Genomic DNA, 10,520 nt, shown 5'->3' on the forward strand with positions numbered 1-10,520 from the left:
ATATGCTAATTTTTTGGGACAGGCATTTTGGGTTTTCATGAGCTGTATGCCATAATCATCAGTATTAAAACAATTAAAGACCTGACATATTTCAGTTGGTGTACAATGAATCTGAAATATATGAAAGTTTAATTTTTATCATTACATTATGGAAAATAATGACCTTTATCACAATATGCTAATTTTTTGAGAAGGACCTGTATATATGCTGGTGGCCATCTTGGATTTTGACATGGAAACACAATTTTCAAAAGAATCTTTTGCTGTAGTGACACACAAAAATGAAAGCCAGTACCTCACTTATGTTTTCTAAATATTATGCTCACAACATACATGGATGGATGCAGGATATTTTAAATTCACATTCTACGCTCATGGGACAAGGGACAAAAATCAACACCATCACAGATGTTTATTTGGTTTCAACCAAAGGTTGATAGCAACAGACCAACTCCTGTTTCTATCTCTAAAATTATGCTGCTGCTTAAAGAAAAACATTTAACGAAGAGTAACCGCATGCAAATGTGTTTGCATATTCATGAGTGACTTCTGTCTGTCTAGGGATGCTCTCGTATTCCCCCTATGCAGCTGTAGCCATCACATAGACCCTCTTTAATTACATGGAAAGCAAATTCATGGAGAATCACTGCCATTAGTATCCAAGAAGAACATCATATGCATGAGCAGGTGTACAAGTTTGGAGGTGTGGGTTGGTGTGGCTTAATGCCTGACAAATGTTCATGGCTGTCAGTTGGCCGACAGTCAATTGTGCATAGATAAATGAGTAACAAGGCCGGACAGAATGATATGCATCTTCTGCATCTGTTTGGGTTCGGTGGGGCAGCTTTAAAAGCTGTGAATACCATTCAAAACATACGGTATGTAAACTGTGACAACATTACAGGTCTAGTGTGGGAGTTTTAACAAGACTGGGACACTTTAATGATGTACAGCCGGGAACAAAAATGAAAAGCTCAATTGAGAGCTGCTAATACGAGTGTGGCTATCAAGCTGAATCGCCCACACACACCTACACACACACATTGCAATACACACTGTGCTGTATGGCCCCTTTTCTAAGAGTGCACAGCTGGTACAAAACAATAAAAGCTTTATTGAATGAATCATGAATCAATTGTACTGGAAACAAACTAACCCATGTGTTTCACTGTAAACCCGTCAGATATTTGATGATGATTTAAGTTTTTGATTTTCTTTCTCCTCTCTCACTCCCAAAACTTTACAGTGAACTTTTTCAGCAACTTCTGTCACAGTTCGGAAGAGCTATGTTGTGCAAAAGGAGTTACTGTTTTCCACTGAAACCTTGCTGACAAAAACAAGACAGGTAGGTATATGTTTTCTTTCAAGACAGAACACAAAGTGAGTTTAATACATAGACTGTTATGATTGGGAGGTTCAGAACAAAGTACGCAGTAAGTCTCAATGGGAATGTGAAAGTGAACTCTATAGACCATTTCGAAGCTTCCAAAGTCAGCATCAAATGTGGCATTTACCAAAGTGATACACTGTTCCCACTCCTGTTCTGCAGAGGCCTGAATCCCCTCAGCCAAATCCTTGGAAAGACTTACTATAAATACAGAATCCAAAGTGGATCAATCATCAAGGGGAGTGGTGGTGCAGAAGTTAGAGAAGGTGGGCCTGCAATCGGAAAGTCGCTGGACTTTCAACAACATCAAAGTGTGGAGCATTTGCTCTGCTAAAGGTTTCATCCTCACGAGGGAGTTTTTCCTTTCCACTGTTGCCTTCATGTTTGCTCAAGATGAACGTTTTGCGATGGAGTTAAATTCAAAGCAGTCTGCTCCTCAGGTAAATAGTGTTAACTTATGTTTAAATATATGAAAGTTTCTGTTCAGTGCCCTGGGATGACTTCTGTTGTGACTTGGCACTATAAACTGAATTAAAATAGGTTCTGTCCACTGCAAGCTGAAACATTCCACATAAAATGCAATTAAAGAAAGGCTATACCACAACTGCTTTCTCAACACAATTTGAGTCTTGTCAAAGTTGCTTCCATTGTCACACTTATCCAGTTTTTCTGCCTTCACCACAGCAATATTAAGGACAGAAAGTTCACTTGTAATGTTTCATCTACCACCAGGTGCCCTATACTCAATGCCTTCCTCCGTCTTAATGATCTTAGTATTTGGCTGATTGTATGTGTTTCTTCAAATTGATAAATCAGAGATAAAATTATTAAAACTAGATTACAACCACATTTTTACATTTCTAAACCCCATGTTTACTGTATATATAATGGTAAAAAATTAATTATAATGTATTCCATTACAGAAAATGCTAACTAATAAATTCATGTAATATAACAGCAAACCTTTCTTCTTATCAGATATATGTTTAGATCAGAGTTCAAAAAGTGAGAATATTAACATCCATCCATCCATCCATCCATCCATCCATTATCTTTTACCCGCTTCTTCCATTTTGGGTCATGGGGGTTCCCAGTGCCCATGTCCAGGAATCACTGCGAGCGGCAGGGTACACCCTGGACGGGTCTCCAGTCTATCGCAGGGCCACATAGAGACAAACAAGACAAACAACCATTCACTCTCTCACTCACACCTAGAGACAATTTAGAGTTACCAATCAGTCTAACATGCATGATTTTGGTCTGTGGGAGGAAACCAGAGTACCTGGAGAAAACCCACGCATGCACGGAGAGAACATGCAAACTCCACCCAGAAAGGCCCCCGGACCAGGATTTGAACCAGGGACCTGCTTGCTGAGAGGCAGCAGCTCTACCAGTTGTGCCACCATGCTGCCCCGAATATTAACAAACCATGGGCAATTTTAAGCTCGCCCTCCAACAACAACAACAACAACAACAACTGCTAAAGTCTCTGTTTCTCTCATGTATGTAACTAATTAGCAAATTTATCCTGTAGGACCAGTGGCTGACAGCATGTGGTCCATGCCAGGGAGAGAGTTTGATGGTGCCAACTGTGTCTGGCATAGAGGAATGAGAAAGGTTGGCCTGTGGTCAGGCCTGGCCAAAGGGACTTAATTTTATTAACAAGCACTGTGTGAACATCTTCATGCTCTGTGGCCAAAATATAATAAATTACAATAGCTGACAAAAAATAAACTTAAGCACCCATAGGAAATGTGCTTAAATGTGTTGAAAGGTCATGTGACTGTACTGAAATGATAATCAGATCAAATGGATGACAAAGTTGACAGTAGAAGCATGCTGCTGGTCCTATGATGGCAGGATGTGGCATAATTTAATGAGTTTCATTTAATGAATGAATTCATGTGGATATTGAATATATTGTAATAACTGAATATAAAGCAATTCAATAAGAAATGGGAAAATGTTCAGACATTTGTCTTGTTTAAAAATCTTTACAATAGTTCTGTCTGAGGAGGGGTAAGACTTTTGGACATGGTATGTCACTAGCATAGTGAAATGCCATCTGGATCCTTCAGAGTGATGAAATGCAACACAAAGGCCCTCCTCACTACAATGCCAGGAGTAATGTTGGTGTGTTTCTCCACACTATTGGCAGGATCAGTCCTCAGCCCTTCGCACTGCCATATGCACACATATTTGTCATCTGTGGTAATGCAGAACCAAGATTCACTAGCACTGCAAGCAATTACCGGGGTCCAAGCCACTTGATGCGTGTCAACCCAGGCGCATGTCGTCCCCAGCACCCTGTGGACCTTGTGTATCACAGAGTTCTGGCATGACGCCGTGTAATTATCAGGAACATTTGAAGCCCGAAAGTCTCAGGAGCTTTTTTTCTACCTGTATCATTGAGCATGCATCAGGACACTCTCAGGAGCTTTCTTTGCCAGTGTGTGTACAGGTATAACCTTAGAGACAAGTGAATGTTTACACCATTAGTGTTTAACGTACATAGAGGGGCGCTGTTTCTCTTTGCTGAATTCAGCAGGGTGCAAGTGTGTAAATTTACTGGGAACGCTAGGGAAATTAAAAATTGTCTGAAAATAAAATAAATAAAAAAACAAGAATATACAATGAATGAATTTCGAAAAAAAAAATAGGACAAAAATATATTTTTTGATGTGACTTTTGAAATGTTTTCAATAAAATCCTATAGTTAGGGTCGGCTTGGGTTTCCTGAGCTGTCCCTTAATTATGCTGCTATAGGCTTAGACTGCTGGAGGACAAACTGAACACATTTTTTTCACTATGCTACTGTCTTTACTAACTCTGCTCAACCTGTTTTGTATTTATAATTATTATTTTTTATATCTTTAACATGTGATTTTTGTCTTTCAGGTACACGTGCACCTGTAATTGGTCCAATACCGGGACCTACCATTCTGTGTTCATCTTTCTCTCCTTCCTGTCCTCTCAAACCCAACCAGTCAAAGCAGATGACCGCATGTCCTGAGTCTGGTTCTGCTGGAGCTTTCTTTGTTTTAAAAGGGAATTTTTCCTTTTCACTGTTGCCATTGTGCTTGCTCAGGACGGGAGACTGCAACAGAGTGAAGATTCAACGTGTCTGCTGTCTTCCTTAGATAGAGAACTTTACTAATTGTCTTTTCTATGTACAGTATGTATGAGCATTTTGGGATTAGGTGTCTTGCTCAAGGACAACAAGGCAGGTGGGCATGGCAGGGAACTGAGCCTATGACTTTCTGGTCCCAAGTTGACTACCCTACCTCTATACCATCTCGACCCCAGCACCACAGCCAGATGCCACTGACTGTGGTGCTGCCTTTTATGCCTTCTGATGTTTGTTCTATACATGACAACTTTTTCACAAATTCAACAATTCATACTTATCACTGGTCTACAAGTGGACACAATTATATTTAAAATGTGCCATCATTTCTAGGTTCCATCTATCCATCCATTATCCTTACCCACTTCTTTCTTTTCGTGTCGCGGGGGTCGCTGCTGCCCATATCCAGCTCTCACTGTGTGGGCATTTCTAGGTTTTTAACTTTTTTTTTGTTGTTGTTAAGAAGTGAAATTTAGACCAATTTGTTAAAGTGATTAATGTTTAAAGAAAATGTGAAAAAATACATCTATAAAATGAGAGGAACTGTATTCTCTTCATGTCAATGTGTTGTTTATTAGAAACAGCTGGATGTGTGTGTTTGTGTTTTCAAGATGAGTAATAGAAGTTTTTGCTTTGTATTGCCGCAATTGCTAACGGATGCTGAAAAACAGAAGAAAAGTACAGAAAATTCTCCTTTTTGAGTGAAGGTGGATATACAGTAAACTCTGAGGACTGAACGACTGTTGAAGTGGAAAAGAGATACAGTTGAAGAAGCAAAGCAAAGGCAGAGGAGGATTAGTAATAAACTCGCTGGAGGCTCTGAATTCACTAAGCCTCAAAAAATAAAAAGCAAAACAAACAAAACTGGAACTTGTCTGACAAAGACGGGGCCAAGGAGAAGACAGAGTACAACAAACAGCTTCTGGCAGCTCAGTGACAGGAGCAAACATTTCATATTAAAAACCTGTCAGAGGCTGAGGAACCACTCAGGACTAAAAGTGTCTAATTCCTCTGTTTCACCTGTAATGTCCTATCTGAATAACATTTATGAACTCACAGGTATATTTATATATTTATGATTTAAATGACCATGCGGGATGTTTCTTACTATCAGCTGGATGACAGTTTGTGTTGACACATTTCTTAGAATTTAGACAACAAGAAAAATAATAAATATATTTTTACTTGTTTTTCCATTTATACGTTTTAAAGTTTTAAAGATAAACTTCTGTTAGCATCTCTATAGCCCAGCATGCAAACAAACACAGTAAGAAAGGCTTTTTGTACTCCAGTAGGAAGGTCAGAGAGTACACACAAGTATACACAAAAACACAAGACTTGGACAGTCTTCATGATCAACAGTCATCCCTCTCTTCTGCCTGGTGGGGTGGCACAGCATGGCATCTCCCCTGCTGTCTGCATCTAATCTGTTTGTATCTTGGTTAGCCATATTTCTCCATCCAGTGTTTGTTTCAGTTGTTGTTTGTTTGCCATATCTAATATCTGTCCTTCATTTCCTTTTTGTTCCTTTGTCTTTTACACTCGAGCTCAAACTGATGATAGATCGGCAAACATATGTGGTTTTATTAATCTAAAAAAATATTCAGACACTGCCCAACTGTTCTTATTGTTTTTTTTGTTTTTTTGTTTTTTTAGGTGAAAGGGTCTTTTTTTTTTTTCAATGAGCGTGGACTACATTGAATTCAGTCTAAACCTCTACTAAAGCCACTTTGTCACTGATAAGTGTGGCTCCACTCAGCTCTCCACTTCTCAGTTCTTAGGTGTAGATGATTTGCCAAGTGGAGCCTGACCTGTTTCCCTGCTCTGTGGGCAGGATCGTAACTGGTCTTGTGTTCAAGCCACTCCTCCCAGTTTGATCCTTAATTGTACTATAATCGGACTTGCATTTTGTTAGCTTATCTCAGCACTGCTTATAAATCCGGGTGTAGAAAATCTGCACAATCGTCTCCAATATACAGTGCCTTGCAAAAGTAATCGCCCCCCTTGGACTTTTCAACCTTTTGCCACATTTCAGGCTTCAAACATAAAGATATAAAATTTTATTTTTTTCTGAAGAATCAACAAGTGGGACACAATCGTGAAGTGGAATGAAATTTATTGGATGCGTCAAACTTTTTTTAACAAATAAAAAACTGAAAAGTGGGGCATGCAATATTATTCGACCCCCTTGCATTAATACTTTGTTGTGCCGCTTTTTACTGCAATTACAGCTGCAAGTCTCTTGGGGTTTGTCTCTATCAGTTTTACACATGGAGACACTGAAATTTTGCCCATTCTTTCTTGTAAAACAGCTCGAGCTCAGTGAGGTTGGATGGAGAGCGTTTGTGAATAGCAGTCTTCAGCTCTTTCCACAGATTCTCGATTGGATTCAGGTCTGGACTTTGACTTGGCCATTCCAACACCTGGAAACGTTTATTTGTGAACCATTCCATTGTAGATTTGGCTTTATGTTTTGGATCATTGTCTTGTTGGAAGATAAATCTCCGTCCCAGTCTCAGGTCTCTTGCAGACTCAAACAGGTTTTTTTCCAGAATGGTCCTGTATTTGGCCCCATCCATCTTCCCATCAATTATGACCATCTTCCCTGTCCCTGCTGATGAAAAGCAGGCCCAAACCATGATGCTGCCACCACCATGTTTGACAGTGGGGATGGTGTGTTCAGGGTGATGAGCTGTGTTGCTTTTACGCCAAACATATTGGTTTGCATTGTGGCCAAACAGTTCGATTTTGGTTTCATCTGACCAGAGCACCTTCTTCCACATGTTTGGTGTGTCTCCCAGGCGGCTTGTGGCAAACTTTAAACAACACTCTATCCTGATGCATGCTCAATAATCCAGGTAGAAAAATCCAAAAAAGTTCAATCTGGTCCTCTGGACAACACTTTTTATGGATATCTTTGAGAAATGGCTTTCTTCTTGCCACTCTTCCATAAAGGCCAGATTTGTGCAGTGTACGACTGATTGTTGTCCTATGGACAGACTCTCCCACCTCAGCTGTAGATCTCTGCAGTTCATCCAGAGTGATCATGAGCCTCTTGGCTGCATCTCTGATCAGTCTTCTCCTTGTTTGAGATACCATACCATACCATACCAATTTATTTATATAGCACTTAAAACAGCAACAAGGCCAACCAAAGTGCTGTACAAAAGAACCAAACATGCACAGCAGACAGGAAAACATAAAATAGAAATACAGATACAAATAGCAGCAGAAGCTAACTAAAATGGCCAACAGAGTAGAGAACAGACCGGACCAAAACAAATCACACCGTGTTAAAGGCAAGCGAATAGAAGTGGGTCTTCAAGCGAGACTTAAAGACTGAGAGTGTGGGAGCCTGCCGGACACTCAGTGGCAACTCATTCCACAGTCGTGGACCTGCAACAGAGAAAGCCCTGTCACCTCTGAGCTTACGACGGGTTTCTGGGACTGAGAGAAGCATCTGGTCTGCTGACCTCAGAGAGCGCGGTGGGACATATGGCTGCAGAAGATCAGTGAGATAGGATGGGGCGGAACTGTTCAGTGATTTAAAAACATACATGAGAATTTTGAAATGGATCCGAAGGTGAATGGGTAGCCAGTGCAGGGAGGCCAAAACTGGCGTGATGTGCTCTCTATAGCCTGTACCAGTTAAAAATCGGGCTGCAGCATTTTGGACCAGTTGTAGACGAGCAATGGAGGACTGACTGATTCCAAACAGAAGTGAATTGCAGTAATCAAGCCTAGATGTTATGAAGGCGTGGATCACTGTCTCGAGGTTCTTTTTGGAGAGTATAGGCTTCAGCTTAGACAGCCGTCTCAGCTGAAAAAAACAGGATTTGACCATCATGTTTACGTGACTGTTGAGTTTTAAGGACGGGTCCATTATCACCCCCAGATTAGTGACCTTTTGTTTCTCTAGCGGGGCTAGAGAGAAAAGGTCAATGTCATGGTTCATGAGTGAGCCACTGGGATGGAACAGCATGACTTCAGACTTCTTCTCATTGAAGCTTAAGAAGTTTAAAGCCATCCAGTCCCGGATGTCAGCCAGGCAGTCAAGAAGAGGCTGAATAGAGCGTGTGCCTCTTTGTCTCAGGGGGAAGTAAATTTGGCAATCATCGGCATAGAAATGAAAGGGTATGTCGTGTTTGCGGAAGATAGCACCTAGTGGCAGCAGGTATAAAGAAAAGAGAAGGGGACCGAGGATGGACCCCTGCGGTACCCCCCACTGGAGTGCGGTCGATGCCAAACTAAAATCTTTGATATTGACACAGAAGGTTCTGTCAGAGAGGTAGGACCCAAACCATTTAAGGGCTGACCCTGTGATGCCCACCCACTGCTCCAGTCTAGAAATGAGGATATTGTGGTCGATGGTGTCAAAAGCAGATGTAAGGTCCAATAGGACAAGCAGCACAGAATCACCTGCGTATGTGGATATGAAAATGGCATTAAAAACCTTCAGTAGAGCAGTTTCAGTGCTATGGAGAGATTTGAAGCCAGATTGGAATAACTCTAGGATAGCGTGATCCCCCAAAAACTGTTTCAACTGAGACTCCACAATTTTTTCCAGTAGTTTAGAGGTGAATGGGAGGCTGGAGACAGGCCGGAAGTTGGACATGACTGAGGGGTCAAGGTTAGGTTTTTTCAGGAGGGGCTGGACAGCAGCATGTTTAAAAGTCTTTGGCACCACACCTGAGGACAAACTGCTATTCAGAATAGCGAGGATAAAAGGACCCAGGGTAGGAAAAACTTCCTTTAGCAGTCGAGGGGGGACCACATCAAAGGGGGAACCAGATGGATTCATGCTGCACATTACCTGCTCCAGAGAGGACAGAGAGATGGGCTCAAAGTGGTCAAACACAGCCACACACTGAGATGGGATGGACAGATCATGAGCTGGTGGAGAAATGAGTGCCCGGGTGTTTGCCACTTTTTCTAAAAAGAAATGGAGGAAGTTTTCACACAGCTCAGTTGAGGCTTCCAGGGGTGAAGGCTCACTGAGGTGTAGAACTGAGTTCAGGGTGGAGAAAAGAACTCGGGGGTTGTGGGAGTTGGAGACAATTAAATCAGAAAAGAATTTACATTTGGCAGCTTTAACGGTTTTCTGATAGTGATGCCAACTCTCCCTTAACATTTGAAAAGACACCTGGAGCCTGTCCTTCCTCCACTTTCGTTCAGCTTTGCGACACTGCCGCCTAACGGCTCGTGTGACGTCATTCAGCCAAGGCTCTGATTTAAGTTTTGTTTTTCTGGTCTTAAGGGGAGCAACACGGTCCAGAACATTTAAACAGGCAGAGTTGAACTGAGAGGTTAGCTCCTCAGTGGTAAGAGACACCGGGAACTGTTCGATCCTCTCAGAATTAAAACCTTCATTAAAACGAGCAGCAGTGAAACGGTTAATGGAAGGCGTACGTGCAGGAACGCGCGTCTTAGCAGTAGGACAAGGGGGGGTGAAGTCAAACAATACAGGCATGTGATTTGAAAAAACATTGTCACCGATTTTCAAATTAGAAACAGAGACATCGCGTGTTAAAACGAGGTCCAGCGTGTGACCATGTTCTTGGGTGGGGCCGCTCACCTGCTGAGCTAAGCCAAAAGAGTCCAATAAATCCAGAAAGTCCTTCACTAAGGGCTTCTCCTGACAACACACATGCAAATTAAAGTCACCAATAAACAAAAAGTGAGTGTATCTCTGTGTGATATCAGCCAAAAAGTCAGAGAATTCATTTATGAAGTCCTTAGAACGAGGTGGGCGGTAGATGAGCGCACACAGGACCGGAGGAGAGTGTCCAAGTTCAAAGGCGCTCAGCTCGAAGCTGGCGCGGGACACCGGGATGGACAACTGTTTACAGGCAAAGTTTGCTTTAAAAACTGTTAATAATCCTCCCCCGCGCCGACCTGATGGGCGCGGGGCATTGAAACATACACAGTCCGGAGGAAGTAGTTCCACCAAGGCGCTGGACTCACCATCAGAAATCCAAGATTCTGTGACGAACAGAAAATCCAACT

The sequence above is a fragment of the Nematolebias whitei genome, chromosome 6 (assembly GCF_014905685.2).
Source record: "Nematolebias whitei isolate Nwh7 chromosome 6, NemWhi1, whole genome shotgun sequence".
Classification (NCBI taxonomy): Eukaryota; Metazoa; Chordata; class Actinopteri; order Cyprinodontiformes; family Rivulidae; genus Nematolebias; species Nematolebias whitei.